At 50.3% G+C, this 17651-nt stretch overlaps 1 protein-coding gene across 2 annotated transcripts in view; it reads right to left on the minus strand.

Annotated features, from left to right (window-relative positions):
* LOC144797855 (transmembrane protein 272-like) overlaps positions 1 to 17651 on the minus strand; it is a 119531-nt gene that overhangs the window by 7083 nt on the left and 94797 nt on the right. The window lies entirely within an intron of this gene.

The following is a 17651-nucleotide window of genomic DNA, read 5'->3' on the forward strand; positions in this document are numbered from 1 at the left end:
CCTGTCGTAGGCAGGTTTCCCCGATTTTAGTAAGGGTACCATTAGGGCATCGCGGGTGGAGGAAGGCAAGAGATCTAAATCCTTAGCCACCTTATAGTGGTATACTAGCTTGGGAGCCAGCACATCTACATAGGCAGCATAGAACTCAACAGGGAGCCTATCCGTTCACGGCATTTTGCCCTGTGCCATACTTCCCATTATAGCCACCTGGATTTACAGGGTGCTCTCCCCTCCCAACTGTTCAGCCTTCTCAAGTGACACTGCTGGGAAAGTCATAGGTGATACAAAAGCGTCAGTGTCTTCATCGGACCAGTCAGTGGTGCTCCGGTATAGGTTAGTGTAGCAGGTATTGAATTCACAATAATATCTACTTGTCGGTTGTTGGACCCGGCCTCCTGGCGTGGTCCTACCCCTCCCGCATGGCGGGCCCAGGACGACATCGACCCTCCATCGAGCCACGGTTGCCCCCGGGCCCGACACAACACGAACTACCGACGAGAGCAACCTCCCTGGCCAACCCCGGCTCTTCCCTCCTGGAACACGCCGGACCCCCCTTGCAGACCCAACTCCATCTGGGACCATCACGATCTGAGCACGAGGCCTCGCCCGACTCCATCTTGGGCCCATCACGTCCGGAGCACGTGGCCTCGGCCCTGGCCAAGGCCCCAGCAAAGTCCCGACATCGAGGCACCAAGATCCCCCCGGGTGGTAGAGTGGCCACTCAACGGATCCCAGTTTCGAGGGCCCTCCAGCCATCCCCGGACGCCTGGTATCGATCGCCCTCCGGCCTCCCTGGGCGCGGGCTCCACCCCCCTGCTGGGTGTCTGGACACCTTCATCCCGGCCCCTCTGACTCCCAGGCGCGAGGGTCCGGACATGCTGCCGCGGTCCATCTTCGCTGAACCATCTTTGGAGCCTGCTGGCGCTGCCGCGGTCCATCTTCGCTGAACCATCTTTGGAGCCTGCTGGCGCTGCCGCGGTCCATCTTCGCTGAACCATCTTTGGAGCCGGCTGGCGCTGTCGCGGCTCGACTTCTCGGAACCCCCCGGCTCGAGGATTGAGAGCTGTTCGCAGGGTATCCCCTCCTTCATTGAGACTGTCCCACTACCCTATTCCCCATTTACGAGACTTTCCAGATCCCTCGATCTGACTGTACATATTGCTGAAGCCAAAAGTAACCTTTACTCTCGATAAAACCTAAGAACTCATCTACTTGTGTGGTGTCCATTTGTAGTGGTGTGGTTACTCTGCTGTACGATCCTAGGAGAGGACCCTCACCTCGGAGGCCTCTCAAGCACGCTCGGCTACTTCTCACCGGAGAGGTGGATATAGGGGTGGTCAGTCAGACATCTTCTGCCTCCCCCGGGAATGCCTTTCTAACATTGGTGGCAGGCGGTGCGATCCGAGCCAACGCAAATCGTACAGAGAGTGATTCAACCGCTACCAAGAAAAACGCACCGAGACCATGACTACTCAAGAAACCAGACCAACTGCAGAATTCTAGAGAGAGAAAATGGAAGACTACAGTCATAAAGAGTTAAAACAGTTCTGCAAAGACCTGGGCATCGCTACCACTGGTCTAAGTGATGGAGCGAGTTTTGGAAATTATTTTTATTCCAACTCGTGAAGTTATATTCACATAATATGAATAATATTATTAACGTTTGTACTGTGTGTGATTTAATTCAACTTAGTTTAAAATTGCATTACACTTTCTCAAACACGGGTTACTAACATGTGTGCTCATAAACGTGCATTTTGTTGCTTTTCCTTGTTCGTGAAAAATAATAAATTAATCGTGTCTTTTGATTTGTCATAATAACTGCAGCTGTTTTTAAATAAATGGCATGTGCTTATTTTGCTTTCCTGTCTATGTGGTGTCATTCTATTCTCTATAGGTGCATAAGGAATTCTACTGGACAACATGAAGAATGGTAGATATAAAATGCTGCTTTATTTGTTGCTTCACAGCTAGGTAATTTAGACTAATGGGTTAAGTTTAGAAACTAATGGGTGGCAACAGAACGAATTATATTACTCGCATTAATTATTCTTTTGTGTTTGTTTATATAATAGTTAATGGAAAAAGGCTTTTGGGCCTAGTGTTTTTCCGCGATTGCAAAAATCTGTTTGGAGCCAGAGTGAGTCCGTGGTTGGCAGCATTTTCCTCCTGTCCTGAGATAAAATTGTCGCGCTGAACTGGAAGACATTTACATGAGCAAGGCCAAGGCCAGGAACCGGCAAAAAGGGACTTGAAACATGCTTTACGTATCTGAGGAAGCCAATAACTTTCTCTACACTGAATGTTGCAACTGGAGGAAGCTGCGCTGTTTAAAAAATAAAGACAATGGTCACAAAGAACGTGACGGAACTGTAATTCTGAAATGAGGTGACATGTCGCTTGTCACTTTTGAACCAATGGGACTCCGTTTTTCAGCAGAGAAAATTACATTTTCTTAGATTAGCTTAGCTAGAAAGGTATAAGAACTCTTGCCTCGTGGAAGAGTTACCTCTTCTTCTTGCTGACCTTTGGATGTGGGTTTCATGCCGAATGAACTCTCTTGGAGCACGTAAGAGCCTTCTGAAACTTTACTTTTAAAATTCATTTTAGAAAGCTTAGCTAGGGATTTAGGCTTTGAAAATGCTAAACTGATAAACTTTCATTTGCAATATTTTTGATTTATAATAAAATTGTCATAACTATTTGCAATGATTCAAATAAAAATGCTTTAATAAAAATTCTAATACATTTTCCAAATGAGTAGCTAATAAAAATCTTACTTTGGAAAACAAGCTGGCCTTGTTATTTTCATGGTTTAGGTTACTTTTAGCTAGATCTTATCGCCACAGTGGCTTAATTAATTTGTAGGGTTTGTAAAATTATGATGAATTCATGTACCGCGGATGTATATAAATGTATATAATTCGTGAATAGGTTAATTAGGTCACATGATTCAGTAGGGCAAATTATGTCATGTTGGATTTTATGGGCCGTGTGATGGATAGTTGATTGATTGTGTATATAGTGGAGTTGGGTAGCGTTGTTTATGACAAATTTCCTAAAGCCCGCTGGATCATAAGTACCAAGGAAGACTTTAAATCGGCCCTGCAAACCTGGGTGGAATCCGGAGACGCACCAACCCAGAATGAAGATAACCCGGGCCCAAACGGGCCCCCGGAGACCGACGCAACTCCAGCGGGGGAAAGACCTGCTAACCCAGACACGGGCCTCTCCCACGCAGACGCCTGAGAACGAGAGAGAAACCGGCTCCACGAGTTGGAGCTCGCCCGACTCCGGCTAGACGGGGAACTACAGCTGGCAGAAAGAAAACTAGCCCTCGAGCAACTCCGGCTGGAAGGAGACCTGGAGCAAAAACGAAGACAAAGAGACCTCGAAGAAAAGAAGCTCACGTTCGAGCATGAACGTGGCTTGAAGGAGCTAGAAATCAAGGCCAAAACGGGCGAAACCAGCGCCCCCGGGGCCAAGACCTCGCCCCCTCCTATGGACACAAAGGTGCATATACCCAAGGATGTCCTCAAAGAATACTATAAGAACGACGACATCCAACAGTGGTTCAAAGCCTATGAAGTAGCCATGACCGCCCATCGAGTACCCCTCAAGGACTGGGGCGCCGGCCTATGGGGGAAGTTCGTCAACGAGGGGAGAGACGCCCTGCTAGAACTCCCGATGCCGAGATGACTTCCTATGAGCACATGAAAGCCGCCCTCCTCACTCGCTACGGACTCACCCCCGAAATGTACCGGCAGCGATTCCGAGACTGTAAAAAAATCCCCGGTACCACATGGGTGGAATACGTGAACTTTTATAGCAGAGCCTTCGAGGGGTGGATCAAAGGCAGTCGGGTCACCACCTACCAGCAGCTGGTCGACCTCATTATATGGGAACACCTTTCCAACAACTGCTTCATCGAACTCCGGCAGCATCTCCTCGACAGCAAATTGACAGAGCCACAAAAACTCGCGGTCGAGGCGGATAGGTGGGTGAGCACCCGAGTCCCCCGGAGCCCGATGGGAGACTACGGCCGGGGATCCCCGGGGAACCACCGACCACGGGGCGGCGGAGGAGGCCCAGGCAGGGGCCGGGACGCCCCCACGGGGTCCTCCCCTACCGCCACTTCGCCATCTCTGATCAGAAGATGGCCCCCCGCAGCATTACCGGGGCCCCGCCCCAACGTTACCTGCCACAGATGCCAACGGCCCGGTCATTATGCTAATGACCCTCTCTGCCCGATGAACCAACGAACCGGCACCACCGGCCCTCCCACCCGCCAGATCGCGGCCGCCGCCCTAGGTGAAGAGAGAGGCGAGGAAGAGAAGGACGACCCCGAACAGGCCGAGTGGGAGCCCGCCGCTATGGCCTTGGGGTGCCTGGGTGAGAGAGACATGATCCCCCGAGCCCCGATCCCAGGCAACACCCAGAAGTACCGCCAGAGGGTCACCATTAATGGACACCGGGCCGAAGCCCTCCGAGACACTGGAGCCAGCTTGACGGCGGTCCGCTGCCATTTGGTGACCCCTGAACAAATTTTGCCCAACGTCCTGTTCCCAGGACGGTCGGCGGACAACTCCGAGAGCTTGTGCCAGATGGCGCGTATCCCCTTTGAGTGGGGAGGGGTGTCAGGTATGCTGAAGGTGATTGTCCGGGACGACGTCCCCGTGGACTGCCTCCTCGGGAACGACCTAGAAAGTTCCCCCTGGGCCCACGTGGAGCGGAGAGAGCATCTGGAGATGCTAGGCCTTCCCGAGTGTGTCTGTGCCACCACTCGATCCATGACCGCCCCGGCCTCCGCCCCGAAGCAGGATACCCCACCTGAAGACTTAGAGTGGCCCGCACCTCCGCCGCCCGCCGTCCCCGAGGACGCCGAGCCAGAACCCTGGCCCCAGGGACCCGACCATGAAGACCTCACCGAGCTCGGCCACCTTCCCGAACTAGCCCAATGGCGCCAAGAAGGTGGCCCCACCCGCGAACAGTTCCGGCAAGAACAGAAAACCTGTCCCTCTCTCGAGGGAATCCGACAACAAGCCGCCACTCAAGCCACCGGAGACCCCTCGGGGTCCCACTGGGTCTATTGGGTCCACGACCTCCTCTACAGTGAGCAGAAGATTGCCGAACTGGGGGCCAGCCGAGTGCTGGTGGTGGTCCCCCTCCGATTCCGAGACTTTCTCCTGATCCTGGCACACGACGTGCCCCTCGCCGGACACCTGGGGCAGGACAAAACATACAGCCGCCTGGTGACCCACTTTTACTGGCCAAAGATGCGCAACGATGTACACAATCACTGCAGAACCTGTCCGACCTGTCAAGCCAGCGGAAAAAGCGGGGGGAAAGTCAAGGCCCCACTCCAACCTTTTCCCGTGGTCATGACCCCCTTCGAGCGAGTGGGGATCAACATAGTGGGGCCCCTGGACCCCCGCACCTCTCAGGGACACCGCTTCATCCTCGTCCTGGTGGACCATGCCACCCGCTATCCCGAGGCCATCCCCCTCCGAACCATAATGGCCCCCGTGGTGGGCCGGGCGCTAATGGGGATCTTCTCCAGAGTCGGCTTCCCCCGAGAGGTCGTGAGTGATCGGGGCACGAACTTTATATCCAAATATATGCAGTCCCTGTGGCAACAGTGCGGGGTCACATATAAATTCACCACCCCGTATCACCCTCAAGGGAATGGACTTGTAGAGCGGTTTAACCGAACACTAAAAGGAATGATCAAGGGCCTAGAAGAGCCGCTACGACGCAAATGGGATGTCTTGCTACCCTGCCTCCTGTTTGCCTATCGGGAGGTGCCCCAGAAATCCCTGGGGTTCAGCCCCTTTGAACTATTGTACGGACATCCCGTCCGCGGTCCCCTCAGCCTGGTCAAAGAAGGCTGGGAAACGGCTGTCCTAGATGCTCCACCTGATGTCTACCGGTACCTCCTGACCCTCCGCAACCAGACTCGGAAGTTCCAGGAACTTGCCGAGGCCAACCTTGAGGCCAGTCAGGAGGAGATGAAACGCTGGTATGACCAGAACGCCTCGTCCATCGAGTTCGAGCCGGGCCAGCAGGTCTGGGTTATGTCCCCGGTCGAACCCTGTGCCCTCCAGGACAAATGGACGGGGCCCTTCAAAGTGGTGGAGCGCAAGAGCCCCGTCACTTACTTGGTGGACATGGAGTCCCCCCGGAACCCCCTCCGGGTTCTACACGCCAACCGACTCAAGCCCCACTTTGCCCGTGCCGAACTGAGCCTGCTGCTAGCTACCGACGACGGAGCTGAAGACGACTCCGAGCCTCTACCGGATCTCCTGAGCACCTCCGAGCGGGACGGCTCCATCGAAGGGGTCACGCTCTCCTCTACCCTGACCCCAGAACAGCACCAAGACTGCCGGAAGCTGCTGGGACAATTTGCGGACCTCTTTTCACTCACTCCTGGGGTCACCCGGTGGTGTGTCCACGATGTAGACACCGGGGACAGCCCACCTGTCCGACACCGGGCTTTCCGAGTCCCCGACCAAGTTCGGGCCTGCATCCAGTCCGAAGTTGCCAAGATGCTGGCCTTGGGCGTGGTCGAACCCTCAGACAGTCCCTGGGCCAGTCCTGTTGTCCTGGTCCCTAAAGCCGCCGCCCCCGGCACACCCCCGGAGGTCCGGTCCTGTGTCGACTACCGGGGGCTGAATGCCGTCACCAGGACCGACGCCCATCCCATCCCCCGGGCAGATGCACTGATCGATCGCCTGGGGGCCGCCAGGTATCTCAGCACCTTCGACCTCACGGCCGGGTATTGGCAGATCGGCCTCACCCCTGGTGCCCAAGAGCGATCTGCCTTCTCGACCCCCGACGGCCACTTCCACTTCAAGGTGATGCCCTTTGGCATGAAAAACGCTCCGGCCACCTTCCAGAGACTGGTGAACCAAGTCCTGGCGGGGTTGGAAGAGTTCAGTGCCGCTTATCTGGACGATATTGCGGTATACAGCCTCCACTGGGACGAGCACCTGACACACCTCTGGGAGGTTCTGACGGCCCTCCGCTTGGCCGGACTGACAATAAAAGCCAGCAAGTGCCAGATAGGACAAGGGTCCGTGACCTATCTGGGGCACCAAGTAGGGAGCGGCCAGGTGGCTCCCCTCCAACCAAAGATTGACGCCATCCGGGCCTGGGAGCCCCCGGTCACCCAGACCGCCGTCCGAGCCTTCCTGGGGCTCACTGGATATTACCGGCGCTTCATCAAAGACTATGGGAGCATTGTGGGGCCTCTCACTGAACTGACCTCCAAAAAGCTACCACAGAAGGTGCACTGGACCCCCGAGTGCCAAGCTGCCTTCGAGACTCTGAAGCCTGCCAAGTGCACCGCCCCTGTGCTCCAAGCCCCCGACTACAGCCGAGAGTTTGTGGTCCAAGCCGATGCCTCGGAGCACGGCATTGGGGCGGTCCTATCGCAAGTTAACCCCGAGGGAGTCGACCTTCCTGAGGCTTTCATCAGTCGGCGCCTGCTGGCTAGAGAACAACGATGGAGCACCATCGAGAGGGAAGCCTTCGCCGTCGTGTGGGCTCTAAAGAAGCTCCGGCCCTACCTCTTTGGCACCCACTTCCGGGTGCAGACCGACCACCGACCCCTGCGGTGGCTGATGCAGATGCGGGGCGAGAACCCGAAGCTGTTACGATGGTCCATCTCCCTCCAAGGGATGGACTTCACTGTGGAGCATCGCCCTGGCAACGACCACGCCAATGCTGATGGCCTGTCCCGGTTCTTCCGCCTCGGCGAGGAGAACCCCCAAGAAGATGGGTGACTCTCCCCTGCCTTCAGCTGGAGGGAACGTGTGTTGGACCCGGCCTCCTGGCGTGGTCCTACCCCTCCCGCATGGCGGGCCCAGGACGACATCGACCCTCCATCAAGCCACGGTCGCCCCCGGGCCCGACATGACACGAACTACCGACGAGAGCAACCTCCCTGGCCAACCCCGGCTCTCCCCTCCTGGAACACGCCGGACCCCCCTTGCAGACCCAACTCCATCTGGGACCATCACGATCCAAGCACGAGGCCTCGCCCGACTCCATCTTGGGCCCATCACGTCCGGAGCACGTGGCCTCGGCCCTGGCCAAGGCCCCAGCAAAGTCCCGAAATCGAGGCACCAAGATCCCCCCGGGTGGTAGAGTGGCCACTCAACGGATCCCAGTTTCGAGGGCCCTCCAGCCGTCCCCGGACGCCTGGTATCGATCGCCCTCTGGCCTCCCTGGGCGCGGGCTCCACCCCCCTGCTGGGTGTCTGGACACCTTCATCCCGGCCCCTCTGACCCCCAGGCGCGAGGGTCTGGACATCAAAAGACTCCAGTCCTATATCTGGGCCAGCCCCGGAGTAGGACGGCAGTTGTATCCTGGAGTCGAGAGCCCTGCTGACGCTGTCGCGGCTGACGCCCTAACGAACTCATTGCCCTGACCCCTGCAACCATATTTGGAGCCTGCTGGCGCTGCCGCGGTCCATCTTCGTTGAACCATCTTTGGAGCCTGCTGGCGCTGCCGCGGTCCATCTTCGCTGAACCATCTTTGGAGCCTGCTGGCGCTGCCACGGTCCATCTTCGCTGAACCATCTTTGGAGCCTGCTGGCGCTGCCGCGGTCCATCTTCGCTGAACCATCTTTGGAGCCTGCTGGCGCTGCCGCGGTCCATCTTCGCTGAACCATCTTTGAAGCCGGCTGGCGCTGTCGCGGCTCGACTTCTCGGAACCCCCCGGCTCGAGGATTGAGAGCTGTGCGCAGGGTATCCCCTCCTTCATTGAGACTGTCCCGCTACCGTATTCCCCATTTACGAGACTTTCCAGATCCCTCGATCGGACTGTACATATTGCTGAAGCCAAAAGTAACCTTTACTCTCGATAAAACCTAAGAACTCATCTACTTGTGTGGTGTCCATTTGTAGTGGTGTGGTTACTCTGCTGTACGATCCTAGGAGAGGACCCTCACCACGGAGGCCTCTCAAGCACGCTCGGCTACTTCTCACCGAAGAGGTGGACCTAGGGGTGGTCAGTCAGACATCTTCTGGCTCCCCCGGGAACGCCTTTCTAACATCGGTAGACTCTAGATCCTTGGTTTGTTTCAAGCTTCAATAACAGAGACCCGTTTTGCAGGGTTTGCGGGCCAAGCAAACAGCAATCCTGTGCGATCTTGCGCTGCATGCACTCTGGGCCTATAGACCTTGTTGTCAAAGCATCTCAGCCTTTCTACATGCTCAGCAACCTTTTTTTTGGCCTCTAATAGTTCAGGTTGGAACTCCGGATGACCAGGTCTAACTACTCTCGATGCCTCCTCAGAGGCTAACACCTCCACCTGCAAAGTGCGTCTCACTCCCACCGACTTTGCAATGCATGTCCCTCGAAGCACAATTTTAATGGCATCCAAATCCAACTGAGGGGGATGATGCCGTGCCGTTTTCTCGAAGTACTGCTGAATGCTATTATCCACAGAATCTGGGAAATTGAAAGGCTTTTTCCAAGCTGGGATGCGGGGTAGCGTCCTACCCCAACTCAAAGTGAATGGGACCGTATTATGATCTGATATGCTCAGAGATAGATATACAATGGTGCCAGGAGCACATGGAGGCGAGAAGAAATGAGTAATCTTGCTCCTGGTGGTGTTGTAGGTGCCGGGAGTCAATGATTCCTCATTCTGTCTGCCAGTCCGGAAATAGGCAGGCTATTCTAATAGTTGTAGAATCTCTTTGTGGTGGATGGGAGCGGTCAAGTAGAAGGTCAGCTACACAATTCTAATCCCCCCCCCCAATAATGACGGAGCATATCAGGTAGGGTGGCAATACTCTCGATTGCTCCACAAAGAACACTTTCTGATCTCCATTTGGAACATAGACATTGACTTTTGTTATGTCCTTACTATCCAGGTGGCCCGTCACCAACATAAATTTGCCCGCTGGGTCAATCAAGCCACTGGGATAGTGGAGGGAACCCCTGGGCAGAACTCTCGCATAGGTCAGGTAGGTAGTATAGTAGGCTTGACCCTTCCATCTTCACTGCAGGGCTGCTCCTTCCTTAACTATTAGGTGTGTCCCTTTGAGGAGTGCTATTTGGATCCCTCGCCCATTGAGGGACGAAAATACTTTATACCTCTTGGCCATAGTGTGCATTCCCCTAATATTCCAGGATAATATGTTGTAAGTCAGGGGGGCTGCCATCTTATCGGAATAAAGACTACTAACCAATTTCACCTGTTCTCAGGCCTACAGAGACATTCCACCATCCAACAGTGGAACAAGGAGTGAATTAGATAGTAATACCACCTTTTCCTGTCTACGGGTGGTCTTTAGCTCCAATGGCTCATAGTTATCCGACATAACCGAGCGGAGAACTAAGCTCTCTATGGCGACTGGCTCACTTTTTAGTCTACCATTCCCACCAGGGGATTGAGCGTTCACCCACAATATCCAATTTTTTTCCAGGCAATGTGTACCAGCTGCTACCTAGGACTAGAAGAGTTTTTTTGCTGCTGGGCATTTCGCCACATCAACATCCAGAAGGCAATCTGTTTTTTTCATTCAGTGCAGGTACAGTCTAATGGTATTTGCCTGATGTGTGATGTGCAATGGCAATTCTGTATGCAGGTCAATGAGCCACACTAGTGGTGGGTCATCTTGGAGCCTGGAAAGCTCTGCCCCACAATGTGCACTGTTAATCAGTCAAGCTGGAGAAATTCTTCCACCAGTCCTCTCAATTAGTAATCCCAGATCAACTCTGCCAACCTAAATGACTGATTTATTTTGGGGTTGTGTATGGCACAAAGTGCAGCCAGATACAGAAGCTCCTCATTATCCCAACAGATCAGTTCTGTCAAGACGATTTGCCTCTTCGGTGTAATACCAGGGTGTCTCCATCAGAATAACGTCTCACATAAATATTGTGTTCTAAGTATATACTACAAAAATACAGTCCCATTGGAGTTCATGAATAAGACTGCACCCACTAGGATAATATTTGTGTAAATAATTTTAGGATATATTATTTGTCAGATGATATTTCTGTATTCTGATATACAACTGTATTTTTTTTCACTTTCTCATTGTGCATTCAATGTAGTTGCCTTTATCAATGCCAATGCCTTTCAACTCAGGTGATCTTTTCACTGGCTTTCTATTAGAGAAAGGATTCTATATGAAATGTGTTGTCCAGTGTTTTAGAGCTGGCTTAAGTTAGTCTTTTTAAATCTTATGGAAAATGTATACCTCACCACATCATTTGGGAAGCTCAACCCCCCCGCTAGACTTTAGTTCTGCAAGGGGAAGACAATCAGCAAAGTTACTGCATTTAATTTTGCTGGGCTGATTCAGAGTAGATGGGTTTTTCTAACCACATTTTATTCTGAGTATGGAGAACCACACCTGATTTTTCCAGCTGGTAATTCCAGAAGGAAACACTACATTAGGCTAGGGCTGCAGTAGGAGCCAAACCTTATTTCCCATTTTTAACTACGGGAAATAGAATAAAATGCTCACCATTGCCAGTAAAACATTCCCCTCTTCTCTCACCACCCTACCCCACCCTCAGGTCCCAGCAGACATTCATCACCTGTTCAGAGCAGGTGGTTAATATAAGTGTTAAAACGTAAAGGAACCTGGAATTTCCAAATGGATTTACAAGCGAACAAAAGCAATCCCAGGTGGTAATTCCCCATTTGGGGTGTTACTCATCATTGCATTGAGCTGGTGGGGGTTTATCGCACGGTAATGGGAATCCTGTGATTTTATTGTTACCCATTACCATGCGACTTGTAATCAGGCCTTCTAGGTTTACTGTGCTAGAGCCAGAATTCAGGTACACTTGAGCACCATCTTTCTACATCTTTGACAAGATTTAAAGGAGAACTTAACATCTAATTCTGATATTTAATCCACAGGACATAGAAAGGTCAGCACTGAGACCCCATGTTGGGGTAATGTGCATGTAGTATCTTGAGTTAGCATTCTAGTTTTTATGTGTTAGAGTATAGAGGGCATTCTGCTTTGGAATGTATTGTTATGAATGCTATAGAGGTTTGGACTGACTGGAAAAGCTGTGAAGGATTCTGGGTGTAGCTCCACCGGTCATCGGCCAAATAGCTAGGTCTCAACGGAAAAAGATTTAAAAAGAATAGGGGATGAAACAAAATGGAGGATAGAGGGGAAAAGGAGGTTGGGTGAAGGGGTGGGAGAGAGAATGCGAAGGCGAGACGAAGGAAGGTCAACTAGCCCACCAGGAACCTCCAGGATGCCCCAGGGGGCTGCGTTGCAGAGAGGTGTAATGAGGCCAAGCCCCTTTTTATACCTCTCTGCAACGCAGCCCCCTCCTCACATGAGGGTAAGCATTCCTCTTGCCAACTCTGCCTGTTGTCCTATTTACAAGGAGAGTCTACTTTATGCTGTGTTGGAGCTGTGCCCTTTAATGGGTTAAACCAGAATCGTTTTTGCTCCTGGCTCATCCTGTGTCATGCCTTTACATGAGAATAATGAGAAGGATATGGCAACCGTCTTGCACTCAGTATTCAAATTTCTAAATGGTAATCAGTTCAACTAGGTTTATACAAAAATAAACAATGCGTGCAGCAGGAAAATAGGCTCTGCAGGCCTATGGAAATGCAAAACTAAAGAATACCAGATAGGGATCTGGTAACCCCGGTGCACTGCTGCAGGGCACTCAATCTGAGTGTACTAAGTTAAACGATGAGTTCAATACAGTTTCAAAAACATTTTAAATTCAGTTTCAGTTTTTCAGAAAAAAACATTTCAAACAGTAAAACAAAATGTAGTCCTTGGAGCTGTGTGGAATATCTTTATATTCATTCCTAAAGTTCCAATTCCGAATTCAAAGGTGAAGTCCATACAAGTTCGTGTTGGGTTTCAAATTATATATCCCAATGCATTTCGGGCAAAAACATTACGCCCTTCGTCAGGGGAATCTAAAGAAGATAATATAAGATAATATACACGTCATAATGCTATTTACAAAGGCAACAGGCATGATTATATTAGGTACATGACCCTACACAAAATGAAGCCATCCAGATAAGTATTGATACTGGTTGATACTGCTGTAGCAGTGACCATCTATCGAATATGATGGTTCTTATAAGTTTGGATTGCGTAGAAAATGTTGAGACAAAAACCTCTCTTTTAGAAGAGGTAGGTTTATCCGTCTTTTTGGTAAGAACCTGGCCACTTTAACTCCTATTGCCAGCACTTACTCAATCTTAGTCTTCACAGTAGTCTAACGTGTAAGCACCTGCTCTACTTATTGCACAACGGTACCCGCTTTTGTTAAGGTGTTCTCAACCACGATACAAACAGTTTCTATCACTTCTTCTTTTTCACTTTTTAACTCTTCTTCTTCATTCACTGTCACGTTACGCACTCTGCTTCCTGCACACTTATCTGGATGGCTTCATTTTGTGTAGGGTCATGTACCTGATAATTCCAACAGGGTTGTGAACTATGGCTATCGAGCCAATGTGGGAGCAACTACTTTTCTTGTCAGGGATTGTTGTTTGAGCTTCCAAACCAGTAATGGAATTAGCGGGAGAGGTGGAAAAGAGTAAGCAAATTTTCCTGACCAATTCATCCATAGCTCATTGCCTTTGGACAATGGGTGAGAAATACCTGGATGCGAAGCTTGGGCATGTTGCGTTGATCTGTGTGGCAAAGAGATCTATTTCTGGGTAGCCCCACATCTGGAAGAATGGGAGGAGAACTTGAGCATGTAGTTCCCATTCATGGATCTGTCTTTGTCGCATGAACAGATCTGCAATCTGGTTGTTTGTCTCCTTGCAGAACAACTCCCAGGAGTACATTTTTTGAGGAATGGCCCATCTCCATATGCTTTGAGCTAGTTGTGAAAGCTGTAGAGAGTGTCCCCCGTTTTTGTATGTAGTACATTGCTATCATGTTGTCTGTAGGAACTAGGACAGCTTTGCCTACTAGATGCAGTTGAAAAGCTTTTAATGCTAGGAAAATTGCTAGTAGCTCCAGGTGGTTTAGGTGTAGTTGTTTTTCTTGTAGGGTCCATATGCCCTGAATGTTATGTTTTTGAAGGTGAGCTCCCCAACCAGTGAGCGATGCATCAGCTGTTAGCACTATCTGTGGACCTAGGTCAACAAATGGCCACCCCTGGAAAGGTTTTGTGTATCCCACCACTACATAGAGCGATGGGTGCAGCTGTCCATCAACACTAGACCGGTTAACTGACCTTGAGCCTGGTTCCGCTGACGGCCTAAGCATTCCTGTAGGGGACGCATTTGAAGTATTGAGTAGGGAACGATGCGAATGCAAGAAGCCATCATGCAGATTAATGCCATGAACACTCGGGCTGGTAGTGAGTGATGAGGATGAAATTGTGATATCAGATTTTGCATGTTGCGTATCCTGGCTGGGTTGGGGTATGCTAGAGCTTTGCAAGTGTTTATTGTGGCTCCTATGTATGCTTGCATGTTAGACAGGTGGCGGTGAGACTTGGTGAGGTTTGCAGTGAAACCCAAGTCATGAAGCAGCTGAACTGTCTTGTGAGTGTGGTGTATGCAGCTGTATTGTGATCTCGCTTTTATTAGCCAGTCATACAGGTAAGGGAAGACGTGAATGTATGGTCTTCTTAAGTGAGCTGCGACTACTGCCAGACACTTGGTGAAAACTCTGGGTGCTGTAGTTACCCGAAAAGGGTAACTTTGAATTGGTAATGTTGTCCATTCACCATGAACCAGAGATATTTTCTGTTAGCCGGGTGAATGGGAATATGAAAGTAGGCGTCTTTTAAATCTATGGTGGATAGAAAGTCGCCTTGCTGAAGCAATGGGAGCACCTGTTGGAGGGTGACCATGTGGAAGTGGTAAGAATGAATGTAGAGATTTCGCTGTCTGAGGTCCAATATAGGCCTGAGAGAGTCGTCCTTTTTTGGAATTAAGAAATACAAGCAGTACACTCCAGTCCCTTGATGATGTAATGGGACTGGTTCTATTGCATATTTTTGTAACAGAGAGAGAACCTCTTGTTTTAAGAGTGTGAGGTGTTCTGGTGACATTGCACGTTCTCTTGAAAGAAGGAGTGCAGGTAAGTTACAGGCAATAACCATTCTGGATAATTTGTATTACCCACGTGTCTGAGGTGATTGACTTCCAGACAGGTAGGAACTGTGAGAGACTTCTCCCAACAGGAGTGGATTGATTGGGTGTAGCGGAGGGAAGTCACTGTTTGTTGGCAGGGGACAAGGCGGGTGGAGTTACCTCTGCTTCTTCCCTTATTATTATTTCCTCTGTAGCCTCCTCGAAAACAAACTATGGAGGTGGGAGATTGGTTGTTACCCTTATAAGAGGAGGAGGGAATTCTCTGTGGACACTGTTTTTGAGCCACCTCTGTAGAAGGAACGGAGAAAGAAACCCCTGCTACAAGGTAATTGTAAGGTCCCCATGGACTTTGCAGTTTCCGTGTCTTTATTCATCTCTTCTAGGGAACTATCGACAGCTGGCCCGAAAAGATGATCCTTATAAAAGGGTTGATTAAGCATGGAGGATCATACATCCTGCTTGAATCCAGAGATTAGCCAAGCATGTCTGCGCAATAGTATGCTAGTGTTGATGGCACAAGATGCTCTGTCGGCCGCATCCAGTGCACGTTTGATGGAAGTGTTGGTAATGCGCTTCCCTTCTTGAATGAGATCTTTAGCTTTGGTTTTATACTCATCTGGCAAATATTGTAGGAGTTTTTCCAACTCATCGTAGTGAGCCCTATCGTAGCATACTGAAAGTATTTCAGCATTGGCAATACACCAGTGGTTAGCGGCCTGCGAAGCCACTCTTTTGCCTGAGGCAACAATGAGTTTAGACTCCTCATCAGGAGAAGGGGCGTCGCCTATGGTTTGAGAGTTAGCTCTTTTGCAGGTGTTAGATACCAAAAGAGAGTCTAAGGGCAACTGACCTTTTATATTTGCATGGATGAAGGAGCAACTTTGTATTTTTTATCTAGTCTGGGTCTAACGGGGTCCTTGAATACCTAATCCATGTGTTTTTAACAGGACCTTGAGAATTGGTAAAGTATTAGTAGACCTTTTCGAGTGCGTTAGTGTCTCAACAAGGAAATTCTCTTCTAAAGGGTCTGTATGAAGCTCCACCCCATGATATTGAGCAGCCCTGTTGATATGCTGAACATAGCCAATGTTGTCGTCAGATGGGGAGGGTCTCGTGAGCAACAGGTCTGGGTCATTGCCCTGATTTGGTTCCTTATTATAATTCTCCCAGGGATCAGTGTCCTGTGGTATGTCCTGATTTTGTGGCATATCCGGCATATTGTGGCATATTGTCTTCATCCCCATAATCTTCATCCTGTGGGTCAGGTGGTAGTGGAAGTGGTGTTGAATTTGATGATGTAATGATTACATTTGGGTTAGGAGGAGGAGAGGGATGTATGTAAGGGGGAGAAGGGTTAGTACCCATGTCCTTTTTCTTCAGAGGTATAGAGCAATCCTCAGTGATCCAGCTTCCGTTTTTTAGGAAGAGTGGCCAGGAGGTGTCCAGTTTTAGGGTCAATACTTAGTCTCTTTTGTTTTGGATCCATTAAGGTGGGCAATCAGACAGAGTATCTTTGGATGGGGTATCTTTTTCTTTAGTTGATTTCAGTGTCAAAGATTTGGCCTGAGAGCCTTTGGGCGTCTAATATTTCGAATTGGAGTGCTTGGTTTTAGCCGATTTGGGCTCTGAAGCTTTTGGAATGGAGGTTCTTGGTTCCAAACTTTTTGGCGCGGAGGACCTTGGCTCCGAGCCTTCAGATGTTGAGGATTTCGGCTCTGAAGATTTTGGTTTAGACGATTTCAGCTCAGAAGTTTTAGGTTTTGAGGATTTTGGCTCCGAAGCTTTAGATTTGGCAGATTTCGGCTCCGAAGCCTTCGCTGTCAAAGGTGTCTTCGGTGCCGGTGGTGTAGAGACTGGCAAATGCTTCGTCTTATGTTTTGGTGCAGAGGGTATTGGTTCGGCATGGAGCTGCTACCACGTTGCATCTCGTGGAGTAGAGAGTGACGATCCCAAATGGTTTTCTTCGAGCGGAGTGATCGGCACGATTCACAGTTCTTTTCGTCATGTTCTGAGGATAAGCAGATTTTTCACACCTCGTGCAAAGCGGTGCTCGGAAATTTTGCACGACACCCGGTACATAGCTTAAATAGAGTCCGTTCCATCAACTGCTGGCGTGGTCAGAACGGGTAGGCCCGAATGCCCGCACTGAAGTTCCCGATCAAAGGTTTTCACAGTTTAAACGGTACACGTTGAACGGGAAACTGCAAGTGAAAGACAATACCGTCAAGGGTAGAGGACTGCACGTCGAAGGGGCTCGAGAACGATACCGAACCGGAGCACCTCAATACACATCCGAACCGGATGGAGGGAAAAAAACAATCTGGGGATGGAGTCGATGCCCACGCGCACTATCACCAAAAGGAGGAGTCACCTACCTTGTGACTGCAAAGACTTGCAAACATCCGGACCCAAAACTAGATGGCGATCTATGCTAAAGCATATGATCTACAGCTCATATGCCTTGAACATATATTTTTTTAATACTATGTAGAAGCAAATGAGGTAATTGTAAGGTAGAAATATTGTTGTTGAGGTACTGGTCAGTAGTGGCAATGTTCAAATGTAGAACTGT

The sequence above is a fragment of the Lissotriton helveticus genome, chromosome 12 (assembly GCF_964261635.1).
Source record: "Lissotriton helveticus chromosome 12, aLisHel1.1, whole genome shotgun sequence".
Classification (NCBI taxonomy): Eukaryota; Metazoa; Chordata; class Amphibia; order Caudata; family Salamandridae; genus Lissotriton; species Lissotriton helveticus.